Source organism: Bos mutus, chromosome 21 (assembly GCF_027580195.1).
Source record: "Bos mutus isolate GX-2022 chromosome 21, NWIPB_WYAK_1.1, whole genome shotgun sequence".
Lineage (NCBI taxonomy): Eukaryota > Metazoa > Chordata > Mammalia > Artiodactyla > Bovidae > Bos > Bos mutus.
The window spans coordinates 28509109-28528951 of NC_091637.1; the positions used below are offsets into that span (position 1 = coordinate 28509109).

The following is a 19843-nucleotide window of genomic DNA, read 5'->3' on the forward strand; positions in this document are numbered from 1 at the left end:
TCCTGGTTTGAATCTGCAGCTGTTTCCACTCCATTACAAGGATTTGCTCACCTCATCACCATCACAAGCTCTGTGCAGCTCTCAGAGTCCCCATGTCACAGAGAACGAACCTGAGGTGTGGAGGGGCTGTGTGCTGGAAAACTTTCTGATGTGGGACACAGAAGAGTGATGCCAGAACCACATCTGGGACTAGCCGTGTTGACGGGCTGCTATTTTCACTCTGTAACCTTTCCTTGTACACTTACCATCTCAAATGTCAGAAGCAAGCTAACAAAAACAACAGTCAAACATTTTTTGCTGGCTGCCCTGTCACCCTCTCCATCTACAGCCCTGATGCCCTCTCTGCCCCAAGAGAGACCCTAGTCCTGGGAGAGCACAGGCCAGGGCAGGGCATTGTCAGAACTGATTCTGCAGGTTCACCAGGGCCCTAGCCCAGCCTGCAGGCTTACCCTGGAACCTGAGAGGGCAGCAGGCTGATTAAGAGCAGGCAAGGGGGGTCCAGCCTAAGAGGGCCAGAGCCAGCCATGCTGTGCTCACCACATGACCCCAAGCTGTAGCTGCCTGACCAACCCCAGCCAGTAGTAGTCACACAGCACCTTCAGGCTCCTGGGAACAAAGTGCAGCTCTGCTGGTGGGCCTGCCCTCTTCCTCCCACTCCCTTCTGACTGTGATGTGATGCTCGAGGCACAGCAGCCCCCCAGCACCAGAAGGGCACGACTTGTGCTAAGGAAGACTTGAGACGCCAAGGAGGAAATAACCAGCTCCCTTCCTGGTGGTGGTCCTGAACCTCCTGTCAAGTGCATGGGCCTTTTGTGTCTGGATTCTGAAGCGTGGCAGCTACGACGGACCACGCAAGAGCGCGGCCGAGAGGAGCTACCCCACGCCCAAGGCAACTGAGAGTGCCAGGCTGCAACGGCACAGGAGCGACCAAGAGGAGCTAGCCCACGTCTGAGGTCAGGGGCGGCGGCCAAGATGAGCTAGCCCGCGTCCGAGGTCACGGGCGGCGGCGGAGAGGAGCAACCCCACATCCAAGGAGTGGCGGCTCTGCGGCTGCAGGAGGGCCAAGAAGAGCTATTCCACGTTCAAGGTCAGGAGGGGCAACCTTGTCCAAGGTAAGGAGCAGCCATGAGGAGATACCCACGTCCAAGATAAGAGAAACCCAAGTAAGAGGGTACGTGTTGCAAGAGGGCAGCAGAGGGCAGACACACTGAAACCATAATCACAGAAAACTAGCCAGTCTGATCACACGGACCACAGCCTTGTCTAACTCAGTGAAACTAAGCCATGCCATGTGGGGCCACCCAAGACAGACAGGTCATGGTGGAGAGGTCTGACCGAATGTGGTCCACTGGAGATGGCAAACCACTTCCATATTCTTGCCTTTAGAACCCCATGAACAGTATGAAAAGGCAAATTGGTAGGATACTGAAAGAACTCCCCAGGTCGGTAGGTCCCCAGTATGCTACCGGAGATCAGTGGAGAAATAAGTCCAGAAAGAATGAAGGGATGGAGGCAAAGCAAAAACAATACCCAGTTGTGGATGTGACTGGTGATAGAAGCAAGGTCCAATGCTGTAAAGAGCAATATTGCATAGGAACCTGGAATGTCAGGTCCATGAATCAAGGCAAATTGGAAGTGGTCAAACAGGAGATGGTAAGAGTGAACATGGACATTCTAGGAATCAACGAACTAAAATGGATTGGAATGGGTGAATTTAACTCAGATGACCCATTATATCTACTACTGTGGGCAGGAATCCCATAGAAGAAATGCAGTAGCCATCATGGTCAACAAAAGAGTCCAAAATGCAGTACTTGGATGCAATCTCAAAAACGACAGAATGATCTCTGTTCGTTTCCAAGGCAAACCATTCAATATCACGGTAATCCAAGCATATGCCCCAATCAGTAATGCTGAAGCAGCTGAAGTTGAACGGTTCTATGAAGACCTACAAGACCTTTTAGAACTAACACCCAAAAAAGATGTCCTTTTCATTATAGGGGACTTTAATGCAAAAGTAGAAAGTCAAGAAATACCTGGAGTAACAGGCAAATTTGGCCTTGGAGTACAGAATGAAGCAGGGAAAAGGATAATAGAATTTTGCCAAGAGAACACACTGGTCATAGCGAACACCCTCTTCCAGCAACACAAGAGAAGACTCTACACATGGACATCACCAGATGGTCAATACCATCTGAAATCAGATTGATTATATTCTTTTCAGCCAAAGACAGAGAAGCTGTATACAGTCTGCAAAAACAAGACCGGGAGCTGAGGGTGGCTCAGATCATGAACTCCTTATTGCCAAATTCAGACTTAAATTGAAGAAAGTACGGAATACCACTAGACCATTCAGGTATGACATAAATCCTTTATGATTATACAGTGGAAGTGACAAATAGATTCAAGGGACTAGATCTGATAGATAGAGTGCCTGATGAACTATGGATGGACGTTTGTAACATTGTACAGGAGACAGGGAGCAAGGCCATCCCCAAGAAAAAGAAATGCGAAAAAGCAAAATGGCTGTCTGAGGAGGCCTTACAAATAGCTGTGAAAACAAGAGAAGCAAAAAGCAAAGGAGAAAAGGAAAGATATTCCCATTTGAATGTAGAGTTCCAAAGAAGAGCAAGGAAAGATAAGAAAGCCTTCCTCAGCAATCAATGGAAAGAAATAGAGGAAAACAACAGAATGGGAAAGACTAGAGATCTCTTCAAAAAAATTAGAGATACCAAGGGAACATTTCATGCAAAGATGGGCTCGATAAAGGACAGAAATGGTATGGACCTAACAGAAGCAGAAGATACTAAGAAGAGGAGGCAAGAATAAACAGAACTGTACAAAAAAGATCTTCATGACCCAGATAATCACGATGGTATGATCACTGATCTAGAGCCAGACATCCTGGAATGTGAAGTCAAGTGGGTCTTAAAAAGCATCACTACGAACAAAGCTAGTGGAGGTGATGGAATTCCAGTTGAGCTCTTTCAAATCCTGGAAGATGATGCTGTGAAAGTGCTGCACTCAATATGCCAGCAAATGTGGAAAACTCAGCAGTGGCCACAGGACTGGAAAAGGTCAGTTTTCATTCCAATCCCAAAGAAAGGCAATGCCAAAGAATGCTCAAACTACTGCACAATTCCACTCATCTCACATGCTAGTAAAGTAATGTTCAAAATTCTCCAAACCAGGCTTCCGCAATATGTGAACCATGAACTTCCACATGTTCAAGCTGGTTTTAGAAAAGGCAGAGGAACCAGAGATCAAATTGCCAACATCAGCTGGATCATCAAAAAAGCAAGAGAGTTCCAGAAAAGCATCTGTTTCTGTTTTATTGACTATGCCAAAGCTTTTGACTGTGTGGATCACAATCAACTGTGGAAAATTCTGAAAGAGATGGGAATACCAGAACACCTGACCTACCTCTTAAGAAACCTATATGCAGGTCAGGAAGCAACAGTTAGAACTGGACATGGACCAACAGACTGGTTCCACATAGGGAAAGGAGTCTCTCAATATTGTCACCCTGCTTATTTAACTTATATGCAGAGTATATCATGAGAAATGCTGGGCTGGAAGAAGCACAAGCTGGAATCAAGATAGCAGGGAGAAATACCAATAACCTCAGACATGCAGATGCCACCACCCTTATGGCAGAAAGTGAAGAGGAACTAAAAAGCCTCTTGATGAAAGTGAAAGAGGAGAGTGAAAAAGTTGGCTTAAAGCTCAACATTCAGAAAACGAAGATCATGGCATCTGGTCCCACCACTTCATGGGAAATAGATGGGGAAACAGTGGAAACAGTGTCAGACTTTTTCTGGGCTCCAAAATCACTGCAGATGGGGATTGCAGCCATGAAATTAAGATGCTTACTCCTTGGAAGGAGAGTTATGACCAACCTAGATAGCATATTAAAAAGCAGAGACATCACTCTGCCAGCAAAGTTCCGTCTCGTCAAGGCTATGGTTTTTCCAGTGGTCATGTATAGATGTGAGATTTGGACTATAAAGAAAGCTCAGTGCCAAAGAATTGATGCTTTTGTACTGTGGTGTTGGAGAAGACTGTTGAGAGTCCCTTGGACTGCAAGGAGATCCAACCAGTCCATCCTAAAGGAGATCAGTCCTGAGTGTTCATTGGAAGGACTGATGTTGAAGCTGAAACTCCAATACTTAGGCCACCTCATGCGAAGAGTTGACTCATTGGAAAAGACCCTGATGTTGGGAGGGATTGGGGGCAGGAGGAGAAGGGGATGACAGAGGATGAGATGGCTGGATGGCATCATCGACTTGATGCATGTGAGTTTGAACTCCGGGAGTTGGTGATGGAGAGGGAAGCCTCACATGCTGTGATTCATGGGGTTGCAAAGAGTTGGACATGACTGAGCGACTGAACTGAACTGTTACCTCAAGTGATTTTAAACCATTCCTGTTGATTGTTCCAAGCATATAGCCCAAGCACTCTGCCTGAGAGAGTTGAGATCACACAGGTAAAATGTATAACACCACACAGGGTACTCGGTATTACGGAACTGAGAGCCCTTCCTGTGTAGTCGTGACCCTGAGCAGTGATAAGAGACTCGTCCCCTCATGGTCCCAGGGAGAACGAAGCTGCTCTGCCTGTCGTCCGAGTTGGAGCCAGAGCTGCAAGGTCCTTGTCCTACCCTGACCACTCTAGGTCCACCTGCTCAGGCACCACCCAGCCCCTGCTCCATACCTGTCCAGGGAGTCCTTCCAGGCCACTGTGACAGGAATTTGTGGTAAGAACTCAACAGAAAGGGTGTGAAGGCAGCTGGGAACTTCCTTCAAAGCAAACATAACTTTGCCAGGTACACTGAGGTGATGCAGATGACAGGGAGGCCATTTCAGATGGTGGTATGCTCTGAGAACGACACAGGGCACAGGGTGCCAGAGCCGACGGGCAGTGAGTCCAGAGAGTGGCCTCCTTGGAGGAGGGGAGATGCTCAGATGGAACCGTGTCTGCAGGCTGGAGCTCTGGGAGGGCTGGCCGATGGTTTGAGGAGGGTGAGGCAGGAGGCAATGGCCATAGGAGGGGTGCATTTGTCCCCTGGTAGAATTTCTGCTCCCCAAGGACTGGGGTTATTGTCAGTCTCCTCACGGTTGTCCCCATACCTGGAACACAACCTGGCTAGAGGCAGGTGCTGAACAAATATCCTTTGAATGAATGGACAGTCTTGAATGTGGAGATGCACAGGACAGATGGCGTCAGGCTGCCGCGTGGGGTTTAAGTAGATTAGGAGGTAGAGATGAGAGAAAGGCATACAGGGTTTCTAAGCCCAGCCTCCCAGCCCCCATATGGCTTAGCTCTACCCAAGCCTGTCTGTTCCCCCAGACACCCTGTTTTTACGGTAAATTCCCTCTGATCTTCACTTACCTGTGTGTCTTGCCCTGCATGACTTAAATAGCAGCTCTGAATCTGTTCCCACCACCTGAGCCTGAAGCCTCTTTATTCTTAAGCTGGGGGATCCCGAAGGCTTTGGCCAGAGAAGGGGCCCCTTCCCTGCTGGGGGACAGCTGGACCTTGTCTGTGCTGTGGACTCTGCTCTCTGCACTTATCTGCCCCTTTCAGTCACTGCCTAGCCCAGGATCGGTAGTGTTCATGGGTCAGTGTTTTCCTGTTGATTCAAGCAGTCCGCCAGGCTGAGTACCGCTGGCCTGCATCTTGACACTGCTGCTTACCAGTGACAAAGGGGCCACGGAAGAGCATAGCTCATGGGATGTCTGCTGGCCTCAGCTGGACTTTGCAGTCAGGCCAAGAGCCAGAGGGTTGGTGCTGTTGGTGCCTGTGGGAACAGCCGCGATCACAAGCCTTCACCTTGGGGCTTGGCAGCTGAGCCGTTAGGATGTGTGTGAAATGCTCTGCAGATGGGCACATGGGGGTCAACACTGGGTATCAGCCAGAGGGCAGAGGCACCAAACTTGGGGGCCTCCCCTCCAATAGAACAGTGACTGTCCTCCTGGGTGCTATTGTGTCCGATCTTCGAGGAAAGGGACAAGCTGCTGCACTCTTCATTGCTTATCCTGGCCCACCACACTCCGGAACTGCCCTCATAGACTTCCCCTGTATTGGGATCTGACCAGTATATTCCTGGTCCCAGCACCAAGCCAGAGCATCCTGGGGTCCCTTGAGTTATGTGATCGGGGGAAGCAGAGCCACTTCGTTTTGCAGCTAGAGGAGGAGTTTTTTGGGTACAGTTCTCATTTCCTCCAGCGACACTTCCTGCTTATGGTGCCCAGGGCTCACAGCCAGCCTGGGGGCAGCTGTGGGGCCCCGTCTGCAGTAGACCCCTCTTCTGACTGGTTGGTCCATGTTCTAACTGTTGGGAAGTCTGTTCTCGTGGATTGAGTATCTGTTGTAACTGGCTAGCATCTGTTCTTTTTTAATCAGTATTTTTAAAAATTGAAGTATGTTTGGTTTACAGTGTGTTAATTTCTGCTGCATAGCTCAGTGATACAGTTATACACATATATACATTCTTTTTAAAAAATATTATTTCATGGTTTATCATAGGATACTGAATATAGTTCTCTGTGGTATACAGTATGACCTTGTTTATCCATTCTATTTATAAAAGCTACACCTGCTAACCCCAGCCTCCCACTCCATCCCTACACCAACCTCTTCTGCCTCAGCCACCACCAGTCTATTCTCTATGTCCGTGAGTCTGTTTCTGTTTCATAGATAGGTTCGCTTGTGTCATATTTTAGATCTCATATATAACTGATATCATATGGTATTTGTCTTTCTCTTTCTGACTTACTTAGTATGATAATATCTGGTTATATCCATTTTACTGCAATTTCCTTTTTTATTGATTAGTAGGGGTCGCAAAGAGTCGGACACAACTGAGCAACTGAACTGAACTGATTCCATTGTATCTGTACTCCATCTTTATTCATTCATCTCTTGATGGACATTTAGATTGTTTCCGTGCATTGGCTATTATAAATAGTTCTGCAGTGAATACTGGGGTAGGTGTATCTTTTCAAATTACAGTTTTCTCCAAGTATGCTCAGGAGTGGGATTGCTAGATCATGTGACAATTCTGTTTTTAGTTTTCTGAGGAATTTCAGTACTTTTCTCCATAGTGGTTGCACCAACTTACATTCCCACCAACAGTGGGAATCCACTTATCTCCACATCATCTCCAGCATTTATTATTTTTAGACTTTTTAATGATGTCCATTCTGACGGGTATGAGGTGATACCTCATTGTAGTTTTGATTTGCATTGCTCTAATAATTAGTGATGTTGAACATCTTCATGTGTCTGTTTGCCATCTGTATTTCTTGTTTGGAGACATGTGCTTAGTTCTTCTGTCCTTTTTCTGATTGGGTTGTTTTGTGTTATATGAGCTGTTTGGTCAGTTTGTATGTTTTGGAAATTAAGTCCTTGTTGGTCACATCATTTGGAAATATTTTCTCCCGTTCTGTAGGTTGTCATCTTGTTTGTGATTTCCTCTGCTATGCTTGTAAGTTTGATTAGGTCACCTTTGTTTATTTTTGTTTTTACTTCTATTGCCTTGGGAGACTGACCTGAGGAAACAGTGGAATGATTTATGTCACAGAATGTTTTGCCTGTGTTCTCTTCTAGGAGTTTTACGGTGTCACATCTTATGTTTACATCTTTATCACTGGTGCCTGTTCTGATTGGCTGGTGTGTCCTGTGCCTTGCCGGCTGGGACAAATGTAGATTTGGTTGCAGCACTGTGTGGTCCCTAGCTAACCCCTGAGCTGTGTGTCCAGTTGGCAGTGGCATGCTGGTGGTATCCATGTGCTAATTGACGTGACATGGTATAGAGGGGTCTTGTTCATTATTGCCATTTGCTTCCACTGCTGAGACTCGCATCACAGAGGTTCCTGCATGGGCAAAGGGGAGGGGAGTTGATAGTCTCAGCCAGTGTGACAAAGCAAACTGACATAAAATCTAAGATTAAATGTATCCCCTTTTACTCATGATGAAGATGATAAAACAGCATAAAGTGATGCAAGTTCCAGTTCAAATACTTCACCACAGTATTGGCATAGTTTCCACATGGTTTGTTTACTCTTCCAGAAATCTTTAGGGCATCCTTCAATGTGACTGTCACTATAGGGCAACAGGTTTCCCTTTGATGTGATTAACTTCAGGGACTGGGAAACTGTTAAGTGCCGAAGGGGAGGGCGATGTTCCATACTCCCACCTTCCCATCATGCACTGCTCCAAGGCCCCTCCTGTCCTCCCTTCTCCCCTACCCTTGTCAGGGGAGTCCTGCCTGGACAGTGGCCACAGAGCAGGAGCTAGGCTGAGCACATGAACCAGAGGGAGAGAAGTGGCTGGTGGGGGCTGGGTGGAGGGGTTGGGGGCATGTATCCTGGCTGTTAGAACCAAGTCTCTCATGTTTGGTCCACTGACAGGGCCTGAGACGGCCTTGGCCTCATGTAGGTGATCAGATAGCTCATCTGCCCGCTGAGCAGTGTGGGAGCAGATGAGGCAGCATTAGTGGCTGTTGGTCGCAGGCCTGGAGGGGAAGAACACCCTCTCCTGGCTTCCTTTCCTATGAAACACCTGGTACTTTTCAGTCCCAGGTGTCAGTCAGAGACTGGATGTTTGGACATGGCACCAACAGAAGCTTCCTGAGAAGCTGTGTCTCGGGGGCCTGAGTCTGTGAACAGGATGGTGCCCTGGGAGGGAGAGTTTGGCCATGGGATTGGAGTGGCCAGTCTGATTCCTGTTTTCAGGGGCAGGAATTGGGATCATGAAAGGACAGCTGGCAGCTGAGCAGGGATGGGGTGGGAGCAGCTGTGGGGAGGAGGGATGCATGGGGCGGGGCCACCAGTGGTGACCCTGGTCAGTGAGTGACCCTGGTCAGTGGGTGACCCTGGATAGCAGATAGTGGTAGCCTCACAATCACAGAAGGGCTGGCCCCCTTGCTATGAGATGCTGCCTTCCCCACTCCCAGCCCTGCCCCCGCCTGGCTCTGGACCAGCATCTCTACTGCTTGAAACCACAAAAGGCCTTTGCAGTCCTGGAGCTGCCCCTGCTCATCTCAAGGGGAACCTTAAGTGGAGTAAGATTTTCTTTGATATCCATCTTTAGTTTCTCAGACTCTTCATATTTTTCCTGGTTTTGTGGCCATGTGTTATTAAAATCCTCCATTATCTGATGATGGGCTTCCTCTGTCACAGATGTCTCAGACGCCATCCGCTGGGTGAATGAGGGCTTGTGGTCACTCTGGCCACACAGTCTCCATAGACTGTCAAGGGGCACTGTATGGCTGCCCCAGCTGGGGGCCCCTTTGTCCTACTCTTGCTGCCCCCAAGCTAGGTCTGGAGAAGGCCAACCCAGTGAGAAGCTACTTTCCAACTTTGTCTCACATCTGAGGAACTAGTCTTCCAGCCTAGGCAGGTCACTCAGTGTTTCCGGTGCTAGTGCTCATGGCTCACATCCTCATGAGAGAGTATTTGAGCTGGGGACACAGGTCCCCTGCCACTGGAAGTGACATGATACCATGCTCCCAAGGATGGACACAAGGGCTATTGGGTGAACTTCTGCCCTCCTTGCTTGGAGGCACTGTTCCTCCAGCCCGTGCCTTCTCCCCACTCAGGTGTGGGATGTGGGAGAGCAGGAGAGGGACCTTTTTCATAGTGAGACCCTCTCAGCAAAGCAAGTCTTTAACAAAGCTGGGCCTTGTTCAGGTATGGAGGATGTGGCTGAGAGTCTGCTGGACAGGAAGCACATTTAAAGGGCTTCCTGCAGTGTCAGGCCTACATAGCAATTAAATGTGGAGCACGGACCTGACTGAGCTGGCGACTCCGGATCCTGCAGGCTGAATGCGGAATCCCGAACATTGGAAGATTGTCTGGAACCATAGGACATGCCTGTTCCCTCAGCTGAGACAGTCCCCCTCAAGACTCAGGTTCCTCCTCCTGCTCTCTAGCAGCTATCAGACTGCAGCCACTCCCCATGATGAGCCCTGAGGAAACTTGGGAAGGAGAATAGCTGCCCTCTGGCAGCTATAATACTGTAGCCACTCCCCAATGGTGAGCTCTGAGGAAACTCAGGAAGGAGGAGAATACTTGCCCTCTACCAGCCACTAGACTGCAGTCACTCCCCATTATGAACCCTGAGGAAACTCAGGAAGGAGAAGGCAGGATGCTGGTCCCAGATGGTGAGGTGTGTATCAGAGGGAATGATTTCAATGAGGTGACTCTTGCATCTTTCCATAAATACAGAAGTGCTTAATTTGTTAACTTTAGATGCTGCTTCCTGGGTCTGAAGCCCTAAAAGATTATCTCTGAATAAAACATAACTCTCAACACTTAGATTGTAAATATTTTTATGTCTACACATGTAGACACTTTACAAAGAACAACAAAAGACAAATCTCAACATTCGAAACACTGGCACTGATGATGAACATTCCCCAAAAGATGCAACTGATGGAGCAATTAAAATGCTCATCACCCCTTTTTCCATAAGATTGTGGAATTCCATAAGACAGTGGGGAATTATAGGGAAGAATAAACCTGACTCCATGTTGGATCTTTTAATCTTTGCTTCCTGTTGATTTGTTTACTAAAAGGATACTGTCCATACATAATGGCCTGCCTCAGGTAACCCTGCCCTTCTGCTTTTGTTCAGGACCTGTCCACCTGTGGATGGCTACAGAAAGGAAGAAATTAACACTTCTTGGTCTGCCAGCTCTCCAAGTAAAGTCATATTCTTTGCCTCAAGACCTTGCCTTTGATTTATTGGCCTGTCGTGGGGTAAGCAGAGTGAACTTGGACTCCATGATAATCCCACATGCCTTGCAGTCAAAAAACCAAAACATAAACAGAAGCAGTATTGTAACAAATTCAATAAAGACTTTGAAAATGGATCATATCAAAAAGATCTGAAACCAAAAACTGAAAAGAACTCGGTGGTTGTCTGAAATATTTAGAAAAGGAAATGGTGCCCCTCATGCCAGTACCCCCTGAAGTCACACAGGGGACACAACCTAGGGGAGGTCCCTTCTCTCGTCCAGGGGACTGTCATACCAGCCACCATTTCTCCCTGCCCATGATAAACACACTGTAACGAGGGTCATTGGCACCTGGGCCAGTAATGCTGTGAACACCTGGATTCCTTGTCCTTGTGAGATTTGATGTGAAGATAACACAGAAAGAGAACCAGCCAAGAAGGATCTGGTCAGGAGTAAACTCCTCTTCACTGGGACCCTGTGAGACCCAAGCACTTGCTCTGCTCACCCTGCACCGACTTTGGGGAACTGGCCTTTGTCATTCTCTGGGCAGAAGGTCTACCTCCTGAAACCCAGGTGAGCACTGGGGACAGCAGCACCTCCACCTGAGGTCCAGAGAGGGTGTCCTGAACAGGGCCTAACCGTTCAGTGAGGCCAGCCCTTGTCCACACTGCACTGACCTGATGCAGGATCTTGGGTTCCCTGGCATCCAGCATGCCCATTGTCCACCCCAGCTTGAGGCGTCTTGAGAGCCCCTCACTGGCAGGCAACAAGAAGTAGAAAACTGCACACCCAGCAAGAAGGAGAAGCAGGCGGGGCAGGGTTCCAGCTTGGAGTGTCCAAGGTCTCTTTGGTTCCCTGAGAACACCCAGCCCTGCCTGCCATGGCTTTTCTCCTCTTTAGTATGTGTCTCTTTGTGGTTAATGTTGCCAGACACCTTCCTCTGGAAGAGAAGGCTCTGTGACCATGAGGAGGCTCCGTAGTCCGGAACACAGGAAGCTTGAGAAGTAACTGCCCTGAGCCCTGAATATACTGCAAGTTAAATCTGCACCAACCTAGGCCAAGATTCCAACAGATTCTCTGTGGAAACGCTTTTCACGTCCAACAAGAGAAGGCTTGTTAACCCATAGCCCAACCCCAAGACATGAGACAGGTTGTAACCACAGAAACTGCAGGGAAGGTGTTCGAGAGGCTTTTTCTTAGGCATCTTCCCTGAGGTCCCCTGAAGTTACTGGACCTGGAGTAGGGCACTCGGCACTTCTCTCCTCACTGCAGGCTGGACAGCAACCCCCCAACCTCACAGCCTCCACTCCTTCACCTCCCTCTGAGTTGAGTGGAAACTTCTCATTCATGAGGCCAAAGCGCAGTCTTCTTGGTGAGCAGAGCAGAGGCTGGTGGGAAGGTGGGTGGAGGCTCAAAGCTCTCGTGGAAGAAAAACATGTATGCGTATATGGTGGCCTTATGCTGTAGTAGTTGGTATTGCCTACACATTTATGGGTGGCTTTTAGTTTCCCTATTTTCTAAGTTTCTTTTTTTATGACCAACTGCATATTATTAGAAAATTTTTGCTATCAAGCATGAGAAGTTGCCAAATAAGATGTTTAAGTTTATTGAAATGTTGTAGGAGTTTTCTTTTGGTGACAGAAGAACAGCCTCCTACTTTTAAATGTTTATTTAATTGACTGCACTAGGTCTTAGTTCTGGAGAAGGAAATGGCAACCCACTCCAGTGTTCTTGCTTGGAGAATCTCAGGGATGGAGGAGCCTGGTGGGCTGCCGTCTATGGGGTCGCATGGAGTCCGACACGACTGAAGCAACTTAGCAGCAGCAGCAGCAGATCTTAGTTCTGGCATGCAGGATCTTCATTTGCAGCATAAGAGGATCTAGTTCTCTGACCAGGGATTGAGCCTGGGTTCCCCTGCACTGGGAGGTAAGAGTCTTAGCCACTGGACCATCAGGGAATGCAGCAAGCTTCTAAATTTTTTCTTTTTAAGATTTATTTATTTATTTTTGGCTATGCTGGGTCTTTGTTGCTGTGTGGGCTTTTCTCTAGTTGCGGCAAATGAGGGCTACTCTCTAGTTTATGTGTGCTCGAACTTCTCATTGTGGTAGCTTCTTGTTGCAGAGCATGGGCTCTAGGGCACATGGGCTTCAGTAGTTGTGCACAGGCTTAGTTGCTCCATGGCATGTGGGATCTTCCCAGATTAGGGGTTGAACCTGTGTCTCCTGCATTGGCAGGTGGATTCTTAACCACTGCACCACCAAGGAAATTGCCCACCTCACGCCCCACCCGCCAACCTCCTACTTTAAAAGAGGACTAAAAACAGCCTGTTTAGTAAGTTTTCAGGAGTCTGAGCTTTGAGGTGAGCATCTGTGGTGTCATTCTCCCAAAGGCAGCTCAGCTTCAGATATCGGCTGGGTTCATGGGCGCGGTGATCAGGACAGATCTGGTGGCTGAAGACAGGCTTACCCTCTGGTGCTTCGCCCTCACCTGCTCAGCTAGGGTCCCTGAGCCATGGCAGCGAAGCAGAGCAGCCAGCAGGTGGGGCTGGTACAGCTGTGGGACCGCTGTGGTCAGAATGGATCATACGGTGGAGGCAGGACTGCTGCAGTCAAGAATGGAGTGTGCAGTGGAGGCAGCTGGCCATCCTGTCCCATGACTGCTGGTGTCCTGTGTGCCCAGGCAGGGCAGTCACGGTGTCAGGTGGAGTTCGGGCTAGTGTTGTGGGGACCGGAAAGGGCCTTAGACAGCTCACATCCCCATTCTCTGCCCCCCGCCCCCGCCTCACTCCCCCTGGCTCCTCTTCAGATCATGGTTCATGGCTGCTAGCTGCTCCCTGGGCCTGGGATGGTGTGTAGACCACCAAGCCCCTTGCTCGAGGTGAGCTGAGACCCCAAGCTCTGGGGTCACACACCATTGCTGCCACCATGCAGGTCATCCCACTTCTGTGAGGGAGGGCCCGTGCAGGGCTGTCGGTGATGGGGGATTTGGGGATGTTGTGGGCTGGCCCAGGAGTGGGGAGAGGAAAGGAGGAGAGAGAGAACCCTTGAACTGCTCAGCCTTCCAGGAAATCCCAGGCCCAGCTCTGGTGAGAGGTGCAGTTGAGAAGCTCTTTCAAGTTTCTGGGTCCCCCTTCCCACCATATTTCAGTTGAAGCCCCTCTGCCTGCTCCATCCCTAACTCTCCCTCCTGTGGCTCCTGCTGAAAGCCGCAGGAGATGAGAGTTTATGCTGCTTCCCTTCCCGTAGGGAAACGAAGCCACAGACAAACATGTTCCTTTAAGAAAGCATGAAAGAAATGCGAAAATAATAGCAGGAGGTTATTATTGACAGGTTCATGTAGAGATGCTTCACAAGTCTGGCACAAGGAAGGGACTAAGAACTGTTGCGCCTGGTCCTGGGGTTTGCCTCCGCCCACCCTAGCCTATGCTCCCCTTGGTGTCTTCTGGCAACTAGGCAGACTTAAACCTCCTGAACACATCCTGAAAGGATCAGGTCAGGGAAGAACTCGTTTCACAGATGGGAGGGTGTGGTCCACTCTTTACAAACACCTTCGCTTCCTCTCTGTATTGGAACTCAGTTCTGGGTCTAAGCAAGCATGGCTTCCTGTCTGGGTCAGCACCCTCACTTACCTCTTGCCTTACTCCAGGTGAGAGGCTTTGTGTCCACTTCTTCCCCACGTGCATCCTGCTCACTTCCATTGCTGGGGCCCCGGGGCCTGTACTGTGCACATCTGCTCTGCTCATAGCGCACCCCATGGGCCATAAGATTTCACTCTTAAAAGGTAAGTGTAAGGGTAAAATACTCCATAGTTAAGAATTTCAAGGTGGCAACAGCGTTGACCGAAGCACGAGAGCTCAGGTACAAGGCTTATGTGTTAGAGAAGCTGCTGTGTGGGCTTCAAGACACTCCATGTAGAGGGTGGGATGGGGGTGGTCAGGGAGGTTCTGAGACACTCAGCTCACCCGGTTCCTGCACAGCCAACTCCAGGCTCTATTCTTGGCAGGGTGGGTGACAGTCGGCACTGCCTGCCTGTGTGGAGGGGCTCAGAGGCTGCCCAGCTCAGCAGGAATGGCAGTGAGGGGAAGGAAGGGCACCCTCCCTTAGCATTCCTGACTTCACACCTCCTTCTTAGGGCAGCTGAGTGCCTGAATGGCCCCTCCCGTGTCTAGCTCTGAAGATATAGAAGTGGGCACGAAGGACATGCAGGATGTACCAGAGGACAGCAAAGGCGAGGCTTGCATTCTCAGCCAGCCTCTGCCAGATTCTGCCTGTGCTTATGCATCAGACCAAGATGCTGGCTGTGGCTCAGATCATGAACTCCTTATTGCAAAATTCAGACTTAAATTGAAGAAAATAGGGAAAACCACTAGACCATTCAAATATGACCTAACCCCTTACGATTATACAGTGGAAGTGACAAATAGATTCAAGGGATTAGATCTGATAGAGTGCCTGAAGAACTGTTAGATGGAGGTTCATGACATTGTGCAGGAGGCAGTGATCAAGACCATCCCCAAGAAAAAGAAATGCAAAAAGGCAAAGTGGTTGTCTGAGGAGGCCTGACAAATAGCTGAGAAAAGAAGAGAAGCTAAAGTCAAAGGAGAAAAGGAAAGATATACCCATCTAAATGAAGAATTCCAAAGAATAGCAAGGAGAGATAAGAAAGCCTTCCTAAGTGATCAATGCAGAGAAATAAAAGGAAACAACAGAATGGGAAAGACTAGAGATCTCTTCAAGAAAAATTAGAGATACCAAGGGAACATTTCATGCAAAGATGGGCACAGTAAAGGACAGAAATGGTATGGACCTAACAGAAGCAGAAGATACTAAGAAGACGTGGCAAGAATACACAGAAGGACTATACAAAAAATAATCACGATGGTGTGATCACTCACCTAGAGCCAGACATCCTGGAACATGAAGTGAAGTGGGCCTTAGGAAGCATCACTAAGAACGCTAGTGGAGGTGATGGGATTCCAGCTGAGCTCTTTCAAGTTCTAAAAGATGATGCTGTGAAAGTGCTGCAGTCAATATGCCAGCAAATTTTGAAAACTCACCAGTGGCCACAGGACCAGAAGAGGTCAGTTTTCATTCCAATACCAAAGAAAGGCAATGCCAAAGAATGCTCAAACCACTGCACAATTGCACTCATCTCACACGCTAGCAAAGTAATGCTCAAAATTCTCCAAACGAGGCTTCAACAATACATGAACTGAGAACTTCCAGATGTTCAAGCTGGATTTAGAAAAGGCAGAGGAAGCAGAGATCAAATTGCCAACATCTGTTGGATCATTGAAAAAGCAAGAGAGTTCCAGAAAAACATCTACTTCTGCTTTATTGACTATGTGGACCACAACAAACTGTGGAAAATACTTAAGAGATGAGAATACCAGAGAATACCTGCCTCCTGAGAAATCTGTATGTAAATCAAGAAGCAACAGTTAGAACCGGACATGGAACAATGGACTGGTTCAAAATTGGGAAACGAGTACGTAAAGGCTGTATATTGTGACCCTGCCTATTTAACTTATATGCAGAGTGAAAGTGAAAGTCACTCAGTTGTGTCCAACTATTTGCGACCCCATGGACTATACAGTCCATGGAATTTTCCAGGCTAGAATACTGGAGTGGGTAGCTGTTCCCTACCTTCTCCAGGGAATCATCCCAACCCAGGGATTGAACCTAGGTCTCCTGCATTGCATGCAGATTCTTTACCAGCTGAGCCACTAGGGAAGCCCTATATATGCAGAATACATCATGCGAAATGCTGAGCTGGATGAAGCACAAGTTGGAATCAAGATTGCCAGGAGAAATATCAATAATCTCAGATATACAGATGACACCACCCTTAAGGCAGAAAGCGAAGAAGAACTGAAAAGTGTCTTGATGAAAGTGAAAGAAGAGAGTGAAAAAGCTGGCTTGAAACGCAGCATTCAGAAAACTAAGATCATGGCATCTGGTCCCATCACTTCATGGCAAATAGATGGGGAAATAATGGAAACAGTGACTTTATTTTCTTGGGCTCCAAAATCACTGCAGATCATGACTGCAGCCATGAAATTAAAAGACACTTGCTTCTTGGAAGAGAAGCTATGACCAACCCAGAGAGCATATTAAAATGCAGAGACATTGCCAGCAAAGGTCCATCTAGTGAAAGCTATGGTTTTTCCAGTAGTCAGGTATGGATGTGAGAGTTGGGACTGGAAAGAAGGCTGAGTGCCAAAGAATTTACACTTTTGAACTGTGGTGTTTGAGAGAACTCTTGAGAGTCCCTTGGACTGCAAGGAGATCAAACCAGTCCATCCTAAAGGAAATCAGTCCTGAATATTCATTGGAAGGACAGATGCTGAAGCTGGAAACTCCAGTACTTTGGCCACCTGATACGAAGAACTAACTCATTGGAAAAGACCCTGATGCTGGGAAAGACTGAGGCAGGAGAAGGGGACAACAGGGGGTGAGATGATTGGATAGCATCACTGACTCAATGTATATGAGTTTGAGCAAGCTCTGGGAGTTGGTGATGTACAAGGGAGCCTGGTGTGCTGCAGTCCATAGGGTCACAAAGAGTTGGACATGACTGAGCGACTGAACTGAACTGAAGACGCTGGTGCTACCATCCTATATCACACATGAGACTAGAGGCACAGAGAGGCTGAGCACCTTGCCCCAGGTCACACAGCTGGTGATAGCAGAGCTGAGAACTGGCCCACTGTGGTTGAATCTGGAGTCTAGATGCTGTTATGACCTGAGGGAGCAGCAAAGACAGAGTAAGGGAGAAACAGATGGCCCAGACTTAGCCAGGCATACATGTATGCACACACATACACACATGTGCACATGACCTTCACCTTTGAGGCTACAAGGAGTCAGAGGAAACCAGAGGGCAATCAGGAGAGGCCAAAGGAGGGTGGAGGTCTATTAGAAGGAAAGACCATACTTCCCAGGAGACCAGGGAAGTCCCTTCTTTGCTGAGTCTGTCTCAAACCCTAGATTCCTCTCGCTGGACCCAGGAACTGACTGTGCAGTGACCTAACTGAGTTGACTCCAGACTTATGCTTTCCCAGTGGTTCAGCTCCCACTGGACCCCACTGCTCTCAGTAATGGGGGGAATGAGATATATAGTCTGGGCTTCAGATTTGTTTGGAGACAAAATTTATTAAAACAGGAGTACAAAAAACCCATGAAGGGAATTGGCATGAACATCTCCGGAACACTTAAGAAATCATCTGCTGTTTATCTACCTCCTCTCCTGTCATGAAAGTGGAAGGTCTATTTAATCAATTCTGTGCTCATCACACTCTTTATTTAAAAAAATGTATTTATTTATTTGGCTGCACTGGGTCTTAATTGCAGCATGTGGGATCTAGTTCCCCAGTCAGGTATTGAACATGGGTGTTTGCATTGGCAGCATTATGTCTTAGCCACTGGGCCACCAGGGAAGTCTCTCATCACAGTCTTGGGGAGTGTAACGGATCACAGACCTCCTCTGAGGCCCCCTCAGAGTTGAAGTATGTGATGGCTACAGTAATCCTCCTCTGGCTAATATGTGGTTTATTGGTAATGACTTACTCAACTTCCCCGCAAACATAGGGCTTCTCCCCTGTGTGTGTCGTCTGGTGTCTGATGAGAGTTGACTTCTCACTGAAGCTTTGCTCACACTCCCTGCAAACATAGGGCTTCTCCCCTGTGTGTGTCCTCTGGTGCTTGATGTGACTGAAGCCTCACTCACACTCCCTGCAAACAAAGGGCTTCTCCCCTATGTGTGTCCTCTGGGGTCTGATGAGAGGTGACTTCTCACTGAAGTTTCGCCCACACTCCCTGCAAGCATAGGGTTTTTCCCCAGTGTGTATCCTCTGGTGTGTGATGAGACTTGACCTATCCTTGGAGTCTTGCCCACACTTTTAACTCTTATAATTGTTAAAACTCCTGCCCCCATACATAATTTGCCTGTGTCCTCTGTATTCACTTTCTGGCCTGTGCGGGGCTCTTGCATCATTCTCTCGCTTACCCAGGTATCCCCCATTTGTCCTTTGGGTGAGTAGGAAGAGGCCCTTGAAACTCTCCTCAGCCTTACGCTTTTCAGCAAAGGTTGGGGCCTTTCCTTGACCTCTCGATCCTCAGGTTTGTCTCTCCAGCTGTGTGGATCAGAATATTGCTGATGATGATTTTGATTGCCTGGGCAGGAATCCTTTGTTTGGAGGCGGTCTCTTGCAGATGTTCTCAGGAGGATCTGAGAGGGGTGATTATGTTCAACATGTTGGCTGAGGAATTTCTGACTGGAGAAGGCCAGGGAGCAGGAGGCACATGGGTGGATTTTGGGCTTTGGTTCTGCTGAAAGAGGAAGCTTTTGGTCAGGTAGCTGGTTTGTCATGGTAAAGCCTGCCCCACTAATCATCTTAGTGCTGACAGTGCAAGATCTGTCTCCCACCAAGTGTTCCTTTACAGTCCACTTTGCCATTCCATTCTTATTCTCTGCATCTTCTACAGAAATCCAGGAAGCCTGTGTCAAGGACCTTTTCTACAAATCCCCAGACTAGGGACCTTCCAGTAGCATCAGAGGCAGTGTCTCTCCTGATAGAGGTGGATCTGCAGGGACCTTTCCCTACATATAAGTATCTGAAAATTCATGTCACAGTGGTCACAGGTATTTTATCGTACTGAGAGAGAAGACTTTTGATGACTTAGGTGGAATCATCCTGAGTGGCTCCCTGTGAGGGGAAAAGGTCTATTTAAGTTAGAGTGCCCAGCCTAGAGCTCTCTGAATATGGGAGGCAGCATAGGGGGTGATGCTTTAGCATGTGCAAGTAAAGCTGAATTTGAGGGTCCTCATTCAAAGAGCATCTTTTGTGTCCGGGTCTCTACATGAAGTGGGATTCAGACTGGATGAGACCGAGTGGCCCAGGTCCCATGGACTAGAGGTCTCTGGTTCCTGCTGCCCCCATTGGTTCATGAATTGCTTCTCTCTCAGTTTTCCATAAATCATAAAATGAAGATGTGTTCTTTCTCAAGCCTCATGAGTATTCATACCTCATCTATTTAATTCAGTCTAGTCCATTTAACGGAGAAGGCAGTGGCACCCCACTCCAGTACTCTTGCCTGG

At 48.2% G+C, this 19843-nt stretch overlaps 1 long non-coding RNA gene and 1 pseudogene across 1 annotated transcript in view; one reads left to right on the forward strand and one right to left on the reverse strand.

Moving 5' to 3' along the window:
* The window catches only part of LOC106700601 (uncharacterized), a 72808-nt gene that overhangs the window by 39133 nt on the left and 13832 nt on the right, over positions 1-19843 (forward strand). The window contains exons 2-3 of the long non-coding RNA XR_001351288.2: positions 10642-12116; positions 14390-14524. This is a non-coding gene — a long non-coding RNA (uncharacterized lncRNA). The remainder of the gene's footprint in view (positions 1-10641; positions 12117-14389; positions 14525-19843) is intronic.
* Positions 18309-19114, reverse strand: LOC102278962 (histone-lysine N-methyltransferase PRDM9 pseudogene; annotated as a pseudogene).